Consider the following 12,940-nt stretch of genomic DNA (forward strand, 5'->3'; position numbering starts at 1 on the left):
AGTCCTTAGCCACACATCAGGCTTCCCAGCCTGCAGATCTGGCAACAGGAGGAGGAGCCCCCAGAGAATCTGGCTTTGAAGGCCAGAGGGGTTTGATCAGAGGAATTCCACAGTACTGGGGGAAATAGAAACTCTGCTCTTAAAGGGCACAGACAGGGTCTCATGTGCAACAGGACCCAGGTAAAAAAACAGCGAGCTCATAGAGATTGGGTCAGACTTACCTGTTAGTATTGGAGGGTCTCCTGCGAAGGCAGGTGATGGCTGTGGCACACTGAGGGGACAGAGACACCGGCAGGGGCAGCTCTGGCAAGTACTCGTTAGTGTGAGCCCCCATGGAGGCTGCCATGTCATCCCCCCCCACCCCCGCAGACATAACCCCATCCAAATGCCTGTATGATCCTGTGCTGGGACGCCTCAGGCCAAACAACCAGCTGGGCGGAAACACAGCTCCACCCATCAGAAGACCATCTGCTTAAAGTCTTCCTGAGCATGACCCAGCACAGCAGATGGACAAGACCCAGCTCTATCCACCATCAGGTAGGAAAAAGGCACTCCTAGCAGGAGGTGTATACAAGCCTCTAAGACAAACTCATCCAGCAGAGGTCAGACAGCAGAAGCAAGAAGAATTACAATGCTACAGCATGTAGAATGGGAACCACGAACACAGAAAGTTAGACAAGATGAGACAGCAGAAGAATATGTCACAGATGAAGGAATATGATAAAACCCCAGAAGAAAAACTAAGTGAAGGGAGACAGGCAATCTACTGGAAAAATAATTCAGAGAAATGATACTGAAGATGCTCCAAGATCTCAGAAAACCAATGAAGGCACAGAGTGAGAAAATACAAGAAAATTTTTTAAAAGACCTGGAAAAACTAAAAAGCAAACAGAGATGAACAATATAATAACTGAAATGAAGAATACACTAGAAGGAATCAACAGCAGAATAAATGAGGTAGAAAAACAAGTGACCTGGAAGACAGAATGGTGGATATCACTGCCAGGGAACAGAATAAAAAAAAATTAAAAGAAATGGACAGTCTGAGAGACCTCTAGGGTAACATTAGATGCAGAAATATTCTTATTATAGGGGTCCCAGAAGGAGAAGACAGGGAGATAGGACCTGAAAAAATATTTGAAGATATGATAGATGAAAACTTCCCTAACAGGGGAAAGGAAACAGTAACCCAAGTCAAGAAGATGCAGAGAGTCCCAGACAAGATAAAGCCAAGGAGGAACATGCTGAGACACATAATAATCACACTAACAAAAATTAAATACAAAGAAAAAAATATTAAAAGCAACAAGGGAAAAGCAATAATTAACATACAAAGGAATGCCCAAAAGGTTATCAGCTGGTTTCTCAGCAGAAACTCTGCAGGCCAGAGGGGACTGGCACTATATATTTAAAGCGATGAAAGAGAAGAACCTACAAACAAAAATACGCTACCCAGCAAGGCTCTCTTTCAGCTTCAGCAAAAAAATCAAAAGCATTACAGATAAGTAAAAGCTAAGAGAATTCAGCACCAGCAGAATACCTTTGAACAAATGCTAAAGGAAATTCTCTAAGCAGAAAAGACCACTAATAGAAACAAGAAAATTATGAATGAAAAAGCTCACCAGTAAAGGCAAACATAAAGTAAAGGTAGGAAATCATCTGCACACAAATATGATATCAAAACCAGCAATTGTGAGAAGAGGACAGAACAAATGCAGGATACTGGAAGATGCATTTGAAATTAAAAGACCAGCAACATAAAAACAATCTTGTTATATACAGACTGCTATATCAGATCCTCATGGTAACTACAAAATGAAAATCTACGGAAGATATACTCACAAAAAAGAAAAAGGAATCCAAAAACAACAATAAAGTTACTCAGTAAATGACAAGAGAAGAAAACAAAAGAGGAATGGTTAAAAATAAAAAAAGACCTTCAAAAAACAAATCCGAATCAATTAAGAAAATGGCAATAGGAACACACACATCAATGATACCTTAAATGTTTATGGATTAAATGCTGCAGCCAAAAAACACAGACTGGCTAAATGGATACAAAAACAAGACCCATATGTATGCTGCCTACAAGAGACCCACTTCAGATCTAGGGACATACACAGATTGAAACTAAGAGGATGGAAAAAGGTATTCCATGCAAATGGAAATCAAAATAAAGTTGGAGTAGCAATACTCATATCAGACAAAATAGACTAAAATAAAGACTGTTAAAGGAGACAAAAAACACTACATAATGATTAAGGGATCATTCCAGGAAGATATAACAACTGTAAGTATATATGCACCTAACACAGGAGCACCCCAATATATAAGGCAAATACTTGCAACCATAAAAGGAAAAACTGACATTAACTCAACAACAGTGGGAGACTTTAACACCCCACTTACATAAATGAACAGATCATCCAGACAGCAGATCAATAAAGAAACACAAGCCTTACATGACACATTAGACTAGATACACTTAATTGATATTTAGAGAGCATTCCATCCAAAAGCAGCAGAATACACTTTCTTCTCAAGAGCACATGAAGCATTCTCCAGGACTGACAATATGCTAGATCACAAAGTGAGCCTTGGTAAATTTATGAAACCTGAAATCATATCAAGCATCTTTTCTGACTACAGTGCTATGAGATTAGAAATCAACTACAGAAAAAAAAACTGTAAAAAGCACAAACACATGGAGGCTAAACAATATGCTATTAAACAACCAATAGATCACTGGAAGAAATCAAAGAGGAAACCAAACAATACCTAGAGATAAATGAAAACGAAAGCGCAACAACCAAAATCTATGGGATTCAGCAAAACCTGTTCTAACAGGGAGGTTTATAGCAATACAATGTTACCTCAGGAAACAAGAAAACTCACAAACAACCTAACCTTATACCTAAAGCAACTAGAAAAGAAGAACAAACAAAACACAAAGTTAGTAGAAAAAAAGAAATTGTAAAGATCAGAGCAGAAATAAATGAAATAGAAATGAAGAAAACAATAGAAAATATCAATGAAAATAAAAGCTGGTTCTTTGAAAGGATAAACAAAATTGATAAACCTTTAGTCAGACTCATCAAGAAAAAAAGGAAGAGGGCTCAAATCAATAAAATTAGAAATGAAAAAGGAGAAGTTACAACAGAACAAAGAAATACAAAGTATCATAAGAGACTACCTCAAGCAACTATCTGCCAATAAAATGGACAACCTAGAAGAAATAGACAAATTCTTAGAAAGTTACAATCTCCCAAGTCTGAACCAGGAAGAAACAGGAAATACGAACAGACCAATCACAAGTACTGAAATTTAAATTATGATGAAAATATCTTCCAAAAAAGTCCAGGACCACTTCACAGGAGAAATCTATCAAATATTTAGAGAAGAGTTAACATCTATCCTTCTCGAACTATTCCAAAAAATTGCACAAGAAATAGTCCTAAACTAATTCTATGAGGCCACCATAACCCTGATACCAAGATGAGACCAAGATACCACAAATAAGAAAATTTCAGGCCAATATCGCTGATGAACAAAGGCACAAAAATCCTCAAACAAAACAATAGCAATCCGAATCCAATAATGCAGTAAAAGGATCATATACCATGATCAGTGTTGTAAGAATTTTTCAATATTTGCAAATCAAACAGTGTGATACCTCATGTTGGCAAATTAAAGAATAAAAAACGTATGATCATCTCAATAGATGCAGGAAAACGTTTTGGCAAAATTCAACCACCATTTATGATAACAATTCTCCAGAAAGTGGTTACAGAGGTAACATACCTCACCATAATAAAAGCAATTTATGACAAACCTACAGCCAACATCATACTGAAGACTGAAAAGTTGAAAGTATTTCCTTTAAGATCAGGAACAAGACAAGGATGTCCACTTTCACCCCTTTTATTCAACATAGCTTTGGAAATCCTAGCCATGGCATTCTGAGAAGAAAAAGAAATAAAGGGAATATAAATTGGAAAAGATGAAGTAAAACTGTAACTGTTTGCAGATGACATGATACTACAGATAGAAAATCCAACAGATAATAACAGAAAACTACTAGAGCTCATCAATGAATTCAGTAAAGTTGCTGGATAAAGGAAGAATACACAGAAATTTTTGTACCTCTATACACTAACAATGAAAGATCAGAAAAACAAATTAAAGAATCAATGCCAGCTACTCGGAAGATGGCGTAAGAGTAAGACACGGAGATCACCTTCCTCCACACAGATACACCAGAAATTCATCTACACGTGGAACTCCTACAGAACACCTACTGAACGCTGACAGAAGACCTCAGACCCCCCAAAAGGCAAGAAACTCCCCACGTACCTGGGTAGGGCAAAAGAAACAAGAATAAACAGAGACAAAAGGATAGGGACGGGACCTGCACCAGTGGGAGGGAGCCATGAAGGAGGAAAGGTTTCCACACACTAGGAAGCCCCTTCGTGGGCGGAGACTGCGGGTGGTGGAGGGGGAAAGCTCTGGAGTAGCGGAGGAGAGCACAGCAACAGGGGAGCGGAGGGCAAAGTGGAGAGATTCCGGCACAGAGGATCGGTTCCGACCGGCACTCACCAGCCCGAGAGGCTTGTCTGCTCGGCCAACGGGGCGGGCGGGGCTGGGAGCTGAGGCTCGGGTTTCAGTCGGAGCACGGGGAGAGGACTGGGGTTGGCGGCAGGAAGAGAGCCTGAAGGGGTTAGTGCACCACGGCTGGCCGGGAGGGAGTCCGGGAAAAAGTCTGGAGCTGCGGAAGAGGCAAGAGACTTTTTTTTCCCTCTTTGTTTCCTGGTGCACGAGGAGAGGGGATTAAGAGCACTGCTTAAAGGAGCTCCAGAGACGGGTGCGAGCCGCGGCTAAAAGCGTGGACCCCAGAGACCGGCGTGGGACGCTGGGGCTGCTGCTGCCACCGACACAAGGCCTGTGTGCGAGCACAGGTCACTGTCCGCACCCCCTTCCGGGGAGCCTGTGCAGCCTGCCACTGCCGGGGTTCCGGGATCCAGGGACGGCTTCCCTGGGAGAACGCATGGCGTGCCTCAGGCTGCTGCAACGTCACGCCAGCCTGTGCCGCCGCAGGCTCGCCCCGCACTCCGTACCCCTCCGTCCCCCCGGCATGAGTGAGCCAGAGCCCCAGAAGCAGCTGCTCCTTTAACCCCAGCCTGTCTGAGCGAAGAACAAACGGCCTCCAGCGACCTAAACACAGAGGCGGGGCCAAACCCAAAGCTGAGACCCAGGAACTGTGAGAACAAAGAAGAGAAAGGGAAATCTCTCCCAGCAGCATCAGAAGCAGCGGATTAAAGCTCCACAATCAAGTTGATGTACCCTGCATGTGTGGAATACCTGAATAGACAACGAATCATCCCAAATTGAGGAGGTGGACTTTGAGAACAAGATTTATGATTTTTTTCCCCTTTTCCTCTTTTTACAATGAATTATCCCAAATTGAGGAAGTGGACTTTGAGAGCAAAATTAATGATTTTTTTCCCATTGTTCTCTATTTTGTGAAACTGTATGTGTATGCTTCTGTGTGAGATTTTGTCTATATAGCTTTGCTTCCACCATTTGTCCCAGAGTTCTATCCATTTTTTTGTGTGTGTTTGTTTGCTTTTAATTTTCTTTAATAATTACTTTTTTATTTTCATAACGCTATTATATTTTACCATACTTTATTCTATTTTACTTTATCTTCTCTCTTTGTTTTTCCTATCTTCCCACCTTCCTCCCTCCTTCCCTGCCCCCTCCCTTTCTTTCTTTCTTTCTATCCTCTCTCCCTCCCTCCCTCCCTTCTTCCTTCCTCCCTCCCTCTCTCTCTCTTTTTCTCTTTCTTTCTTTCTTCTACTAATTCTTTCTTTCTACTTTTTCTCCCTTTTATTCTGAGCCGGGTAGATGAAAGGCTCTTGGTGCTTCAGCCAGGAGTCAGTGCTGTGCCTCTGAGGTGGGAGAGCCAACTTCAGGACACGGGTCCACAAGAGACCTCCCAGTTCCACATAATATCAAATGGCGAAAATCTCCCAGAGATCTCCATCTCAACACCAGCACCCAGCTTCACTCAACGACCAGCAAGCTACAGTGCTGGCCACCCTATGCCAAGCAACTAGCAACACAGGAACACAACCCCACCCATTAGAAGAGGGGCTGCCTAAAAATATAATAAGGCCACAGAAACCCCAAAACACACCACCAGATGTGGACCTCTCCACCAGAAAGATAAGATCGAGCCTCATCCACCAGAACACAGGCACTAGTCCCCTCCACCACGAAGCCTACACAACCCACTGAAACAACCTTAGCCACTGGGGACAGACACCAAAAACAACGGGAACTACGAACCTGCAGCCTGCAAAAAGGAGACCCCAAACACAGTGAGATAAGCAAAATGAGAAGAAAGAAAAACACACAGCAGGTGAAGGAGGGAGATAAAAACCCACCAGACCTAACAAATGAAGAGGAAATAGGCAGTCTACCTGAAAAAGAATTCAGAATAATGATAGTAAAGATGATGCAAAATCCTGGAAATAGAATAGACAAAATGCAAGAAACAGTTAACAAGGACCTAGAAGAACAAAAGATGAATGAAGCAACGATTAAAAACACAATAAATGAAATGAAAAATACTCTAGATGGGATCAATAGCAGAATAACTGAGGCAGAAGAATGGATAAGTGACGTGGAAGACAAAATAGTGGAAATAACTGCTACAGAGCAGAAGAAAGAAAAAAGAATGAAAAGAACTGAGGACAGTCTCAGAGACCTCTGGGACAACATTAAACACAACAACATTCGAATTATAGGGGTTCCAGAAGAAGAAAAAGAAAGGGACTGAGAAAATATCTGAAGAGATTATAGTTGAAAACGTCCCTATTATGGGAAAGGAAATAGTTAATCAAGTCCAGGAGGCACAGAGAGTCCAATACAGAATAAATCCAAGGAGAAATACACCAAGACACATATTAATCAAACTGTCAAAAATTAAACACAAAGAAAACATATTAAAAGCAGCAAGGGAAAAACAACAAATAACACACAAGGGAATCCCCATCAGATTAACAGCTGATCTCTCAGCAGAAACTCTACAAGCCAGAAGGGAGTGGCAGGACATATTTAAAGTGATGAAGGAGAACAACCTGCAACCAAGATTACTCTACCCAGTAATAATCTCAATCAGATTTGATGGAGAAATTAAAAACTTTACAGACAAGCAAAAGCTGAGAGAGTTCTGCACCACCAAACCAGCTTTACAACAAATACTAAAGGAACTTGTCTAGGCAAGAAACACAATAGAAGGAAAATGCCTACAATAACGAACCCAAAACAATTAAGGAAATGGGAATAGTGACATACATATCTATAATTACCTTAAATGTAAATGGACTAAATGCTCCCACCAAAAGACACAGATTGGCTGAATGGATACAAAAACAAGACCCATATATATGTTGTCTACGAGAGACCCACTTCAGACCTAGAGAAACATACAGACAGGAAGTAAGGGGATGGAAAAAGATATTCCATGCAAATGAAAATCAAAAGAAAGCTGGAGTAGCAATTCTTATATTAGACAAAATAGACTTTAAAATAAAGACTATTAAAAGAGACAGAGAAGGACACTACATAATGATCAAGGGATCGATCCAAGAAGAAGATATAACAATTGTAAATATTTACGCACCCAACATAGGAGCACCTCAATACATAAGGCAAATACTAACAGCCATAAAAGGGGAAATCGACAGTAACACATTCATAGTAGGGAACTTCAACACCCCACTTTCACCAATGGACAGATCATCCAAAATGAAAATAAATAAGGAAACACAAGCTTTAAATGATACATTAAACAAGATGGACTTAATTGATATTTATAGGACATTCCATCCAAAAACAACAGAACACACATTTTTCTCAAGTGCTCATGGAACATTCTCCAGGATAGATCATATCTTGGGCCACAAATCAAGCCTTGGTAAATTTAAGAAAATTGAAATTGTATCAAGTATCTTTTCCGACCACAATGCTATGAGACTAGACATCAGTTACAGGAAAAGATCCGTAAAAAATACAAACACATGGAGGCTAAACAATACACTAGTTAATAACAAAGTGATCACTGAAGAAATGAAAGAGGAAATAAAAAAATACCTAGAAACAAATGACAATGGAGACATGACAACCCAAAACCTATGGGATGCAGCAAAAGCAGTTCTAAGAGGGAAGTTTATAGCAATACAATCCCACCTTAAGAAACAGGAAACATCTCGCGTAAACAACCTGACCCTGCACCTTAAGCAATTAGAGAAAGAAGAACAAAAATCCCCCAAAGTTAGCAGAAGGAAAGAAATCAAAGAGATCAGATCAGAAATAAATGAAAAAGAAATGAAGGAAACGATAGCAAAGATCAATAAAACTAAACGCTGGTTCTTTGAGAAGATAAACAAAATTGATAAATGATTAGCGAGCCTCATCAAGAAAAAAGGGGAGAAGACTCAAATTAATAGAATTAGAAATGAAAAAGGAGAAGTAACAACTGACACAGCAGAAATACAAAAGATCATGAGACATTACTACAAGCAACTCTATGCCAATAAAATAGACAACCTGGAAGAAATGGACAAATCCCTAGAAATGCACAACCTGCCAAGACTGAATCAGGAAGAAATAGAAAATATGAATAGACCAATCACAAGCACTGAAATTGAAACTGTGATAAAAAATCTTCCAACAAACAAAAGCCCTGGACCAGACGGCTTCACAGGCGAATTCTATCAAACATTAAGAGAAGAGCTAACACCTATCCTTCTCAACCTCTTCCAAAATATAGCAGAGGGAGGAACACTAACAAACTCATTCTACGAGGCCACCATCACCTTGATACCAAAACCAGGCAAGGGTGTCACAAACAAAGAAAACTACAGGCCAATATCAATAATGAACATAGATGCAAAAATCCTCAACAAAATACTAGCAAACAGAATCCAACAGCACATTAAAAGGATCATACACCATGATCAAGTGGGGTTTATTCCAGGAATGCAAGGATTCTTCAATATATGCAAATCAATCAACGTTATACACCATATTAACAAATTGAAGGAGAAAAACCATATGATCATCTCAATAGATGCAGAGAAAGCTTTCGACAAAATTCAACACCCATTTATGATAAAAACCCTGCAGAAAGTAGGCATAGAGGGAACCTTCCTCAACATAATAAAGGCCATATATGACAAACCCACAGCCAACATCATCCTCAATGGTGAAAAATGGAAACCATTTCCACTAAGATCAGGAACAAGACAAGGCTGCCCACTCTCACCACTCTTATTCAACACAGTTTTGGAAGTTTTAACCACAGCAATCAGAGAAGAAAAGGAAGTAAAAGGAATCCAAACTGGAAAAGAAGAAGTAAAGCTGTCACTGTTTGCAGATGACATGATACTATAAATAGAGAATCCTAAAGATGCTACCAGAAAACTACTAGAGCTAACCAATGAATTTGGTAGAGTAGCAGGATACAAAATTAATGCACAGAAATCTCTGGAATTCCTGTATAGTAATGATGAAAAATCTGAAAGTGAAATCAAGAAAACACTCCCATTTACCATTGCAACAAAAAGAATAAAATATCTAGGAATAAACCTACCTAAGGAGACAAAAGACCTGTATGCAGAAAATTATAAAACACTGATGGAAGAAATTAAAGATGATACAAATAGATGGAGAGATATACCATGTTCCTGGATTGGAAGAATCAATATTGTGAAAATGACTCTACTACCCAAAGCAATCTACAGATTCAATGCAATCACTATCAAACTACCACTGGCATTTTTCACAAAACTAGAACAAAAAATTTCAAAATTTGTTTGGAAAAACAAAAGACCCCAAATAGCCAAAGCAATCTTGAGAACGAAAAATGGAGCTGGAGGAATCAGGCTCCCTGACTTCAGACTATACTACAAAGCTACAGTAATCAAGACAGTGTGGTACTGGCACAAAAACAGAAAGACAGATCAATGGAACAGGACAGAAAGCCGAGAGATGAACCCACGCACATATGGTCAACTTATCTTTGATAAAGGAGGCAGGAATGTACGGTGGAGAAAGGACAGCCTCTTCAATAAGTGGTGCTGGGAAAACTGGACAGGGACATGTAAAAGTATGAGATTAGATCACTCCCTAACACCGTACACAAAAATAAGCTCAAAATGGATTAAAGCCCGAAATGTGAGGCCAGAAACTATCATACTCTTAGAGGAAAACATAGGCCGAACACCTAATGATATAAATCTCAGCAAGATCCTTTTCGACCCAACTCCTAGAGAAATGGAAATAAAAACTAAAATAAACAAATGGGACCTAATGAAACTTCAAAGCTTTTGCACAACAAAGGAAACCGTAAACAAGACCAAAAAATAACCCTCAGAATGGGAGAAAATATTTGCAAATGAAGCAACTGACAAAGGATTAATCTCCAAAATGTATAAGCAGCTCATGCAGCTCAATAGCAAAAAAACAAAGAACCCAATCCAAAAATGGGCAGATGACCTAAATAGACATTTCTCCAAAGAAGATATACAGACTGGTAACAAACACATGAAAGAATGCTCAACATCATTAATCATTAGAGAAATGCAAATGAAAACTACAATGAGATATCACCTCACACCAGTCAGAATGGCCATCATCAAAAAATCTAGAAACAATAAATGCTGGAGAGGGTGTGGAGAAAAGGGAACACTCTTGCACTGCTGGTGGGAATGTGAATTGGTACAGCCTCTGTGGAGAACAGTATGGAGGTTCCTTAAAAAACTACAAATAGAGGTACCATATGACCCAGCAATCCCACTACTAGGCATATACCCTGAGAAAACCATAATTCAAAGAGACATGCACCAAAATGTTCATTTCAGCTCTATTCACAATAGCCCGGAGATGGAAACAACCTAAGTGTCCATCATCAGATGAATGGATAAAGAAGATGTGGCACATATATACAATGGAATATTACTCAGCCATAAAAAGAAACGAAACTGAGCTATTTGTAATGAGGTGGATAGACCTAGAGTCTGTCATACAGAGTGAAGTAAGTCAGAAAGAGAAAGACAAATACTGTATGCTAACACATATTTATGGAATTTAAGAAAAAAAATGTCATGAAGAACCTAGGGGTAAAACAGGAATAAAGACACAGACCTACTTGAGAATGGACTTGAGGACATGGGGAGGGGGAAGGGTAAGCTGTGACCAAGCGAGAGAGAGGCAGGGACATATATACACTACCAGACGTAAGGTAGATAGATAGTGGGAAGCAGCCACATAGCACAGGGAGATCAGCTCGGTGCTTTGTGACCACCTGGAGGGGTGGGATAGGGAAGGTGGGAGGGAGGGAGACGCAAGAGGGAAGGGATATGGGAACAGATGTATATGTATGACTGATTCACTTTGTTACAAAGTAGAAACTAATAAAAAAAAAAAAAAAAAAAAAAGAATCAATGCCATTTACCATCATATCAAAAAGAATAAAAGACCTAAAAATAAACCTACCTAATGAGAAAAAAGACCAGTAATTTGAAAACTATAGGACGATGATAAAAGATCAAAGATGACACAAACAGATGGAAAGATATACCATGTACCTGGATTGTAAGAATCAATACTGTCAAAATGACAATACTACCCAAGGCCATCTACAGATTCAATGCAATTCATATCAAATTACCAATGGGTTTTTTTTAGAACTAAAAAAAAAAGTCTTTAATTTGGATAGAGACAAAAATAACCCTGAACAGCCAAAGCAATCTTAAGAAGGAAAAAGAAAGCTGGCAGAATCAAGCTCCGTGACTTCAGACAACACTACAAAGCTACAGTCATCAAAACAATATGGTATTGACTCAAAAAAACAGAAATATAGATCAATGGAAGAGGATAGAAAGCCCAGAATAAACCCACATACCTATGGTCAATTAATCTGACAAAGGAGGCACCACTATACAATGGAGGAAAGACAATCTCTTCAATAAATGTTGCTGAAAAAACTGGACAGCTACTATTGAAAAAAAAATCAAAATGGTTTAAAGACATACATATAAAACCAGATACTATAAAACTCTTAGAGGAAAACACAGGCAGAACATTCTTTGACATAAATCAAGGTACTATCTTTCTGAGGCTGTTTCCTAGAGTAATGGAAATACAAACAAAAATAAACAAATGGGATCAAATTAAACTTAAAAGCTTTTAAACAGCAGCAAAGGAAACCATAAACAAAACAAAAAGACAACCCACAGAATGGGAGAAAATATTTGCAATCAGTGAGAGCAACAAGGGAATAGTCTCCAAAATTTACAAACAGCCATGTGGTTCAATATCAAAAAGACAAACAACCTAATCAAAAAATGGACTGGAGACCTAAATAGACATTCCTCCAAAGAAGTCATACAGAGGGCTGAGAGGCACATGAAAAGATGCTCAACATCACTAATTATTAGAGAAATGCAAATCAAAACTACAATGAGAAATAACCTCGTATTAGTCAGAATGGCCATCATCAAAAAATGTACAAACAAGAAATGCTGGAGAGGATGTGAAGAAAAAGGAACCCTCCTACACTGTTGGTGGGAATGTAAATTGGTGCAGCCACTACGGGAAACAGTATGCAGGTTCCTTAAGTAACTAAAATTATAACTACCATATGATCCAGCAATCCGACTCCTGAACATATACCCAAAGAAAACCATAATTCAAAAAGATACATACACCCTAATGTTCACTGAAGCACTATTTATGGTAGCCAACACATAGAAGCAACCTAAATGTCCATCAACAGAGGAATGGATAAAGAAAATGTGGTACATATATAAATTGGAATATTACTCAACCATTAAAAAGAATGAAGTAATGCCATTTTCAGCAACATGGATGG

General features: G+C 39.2%; 1 protein-coding gene across 3 annotated transcripts in view; it reads right to left on the reverse strand.

Moving 5' to 3' along the window:
* The window catches only part of CWF19L2 (CWF19 like cell cycle control factor 2), a gene marked incomplete at its 3' end in the record, with an annotated part of 168,843 nt that overhangs the window by 53,599 nt on the left and 102,304 nt on the right, over positions 1–12,940 (reverse strand). The window lies entirely within an intron of this gene.

This window comes from Hyperoodon ampullatus, assembly GCF_949752795.1.
Source record: "Hyperoodon ampullatus genome assembly, chromosome: 7".
In the NCBI taxonomy this organism is placed as follows: Eukaryota; Metazoa; Chordata; class Mammalia; order Artiodactyla; family Ziphiidae; genus Hyperoodon; species Hyperoodon ampullatus.